This window comes from Pseudophryne corroboree, chromosome 4, assembly GCF_028390025.1.
Source record: "Pseudophryne corroboree isolate aPseCor3 chromosome 4, aPseCor3.hap2, whole genome shotgun sequence".
NCBI lineage: Eukaryota > Metazoa > Chordata > Amphibia > Anura > Myobatrachidae > Pseudophryne > Pseudophryne corroboree.
The window spans coordinates 777,952,338-777,954,071 of NC_086447.1; the positions used below are offsets into that span (position 1 = coordinate 777,952,338).

Genomic DNA, 1,734 nt, shown 5'->3' on the forward strand with positions numbered 1-1,734 from the left:
CTCTAAGCAGCTCTTTAGGAGCGCCACCTAGATTGCACCCTTCTCGGCCAGGCACAAAAACCTAACTGAGGCTTGGAGGAGGGTCATAGGGGGAGGAGCCAGTGCACACCACCTGATCCTAAAGCTTTTACTTTTGTGCCCTGTCTCCTGCGGAGCCGCTATTCTCCATGGTCCTGACGGAGTCCCCAGCATCCACTTAGGACGTCAGAGAAAAGTGTAGTACATGGGAGGAGCGTGTGTGAATAGTGTCGAGTGAGGATTAGACGTGAAATTTGACAGTGTTGAGGAGGAATGTAGAATTGTTCAAGGTGGGGTGCGGTGGTGGGGTGATGGTCGACGGACCGCGGACACCGGCGCGTCTCTCTGCTGGACTCACCCTCCATTATGGAATTCGAGTGACGGTCTCCACTGACCAAGGGGGGTATTTCACCCCTCCACCTAACAGTAGGATCTTACTTCAAGTTTGAAGCCGCATTGTTTTCATTTTCTCCGCAATAACTGCAAATCTGTTTGTTGTACCAAGTTTCTCAGGGACCTTTGCGACTATTCTATTATACCAATTATTTTGACCTGAAATACGTGTAAAACATGGCAACAATGGAACAACGTCCGGTTTGTCAGTAAAACCAAACTCTGTTTCAGGATTCATCTCATATATACATTATATTTTTTTCATTATTTTCATCTTTTTCATTATTTTCACTTTTTTCATCTTTGGGGGCACGTTACCCCTGCACCTAACAGTGGGATATTATCCTTATGTCTGATGCCCCATTTTCTGCAAAATCTCCGCAATAACCGCACACCTGTTTGTTGCACCAAGTTTCCCAGATACCCATGTGACTTGTCACGTATACACATTTTTTTCTGGTATTTTTCTGAAATTTTCGTGCAACACGGGGATTTTGGGACAGCATCAGGCTTCACAGTAAACTGAACTCTGGCTCAGGACTTATCTACAACTTGTCCTCTCCAATACTATCGACACATATTGTTGTGCTACTAATATCTGGACTTAAAGAGTTCCTGAAAACAATACTTGGTTCTGGGCATTATAAAGCAGGATAAATTCACCTGCGGTCAAACCACACTGAGTATGCCCAACCTCGTCTGATCTTGGAAGCCAAGCACTGTGGGCCAGGTCAGTACCTGGTTGGGAGACCACCAGAGAATACTTGGTACTGCAGGTATTTTTATCCTGCAGAAAATAACCAGACCTGGAGCCAAAGTATCAGTCAATACTCACTATGTCTACTTCAGCTTATGGAAACAGATTCTCACATAAGTAACAGGGTGAGCCCAGCTTTGCTAGATAGAGAAATACTTCGCTTTTCTAGAACATTTATAGTGTGATTTATTATAGGCATATTTCATCATTTTTGAAGAAGAAAACCTTCATATCATTCAAATTTCGATCACAGTTCTTCTAACAATAGAGAGACACATATATTTTTGCTTAACGGAGCCAGTCAGTTTTGTATTACCTTATACAATCAACTATATTTAAATTGGTTGGATTATCCTTAGGATAAATAGATAGCATCTTTATTTTGTTTTAGTTCTCTTTTTGCCTCATAGCCCCTTATTCTTAGAGGAATACTAATAAAAGTTATATTTTAAATACCATAATATTACACAATTTACTACAAAAGTGTGCCCCAGAAGAGACGTGTAGTCTTTCTTCTTTTCCTTCTTGGCTCCTGTACTATACAGGAACCATACAATTTTTCTGTA

At 41.6% G+C, this 1,734-nt stretch overlaps 1 pseudogene; it reads left to right on the forward strand.

Annotated features, from left to right (window-relative positions):
• The first annotated feature begins 1,072 nt into the window (after positions 1 to 1,072).
• On the forward strand, positions 1,073 to 1,190 carry LOC134912635 (5S ribosomal RNA; annotated as a pseudogene).
• Positions 1,191 to 1,734: the final 544 nt, after the last annotated feature.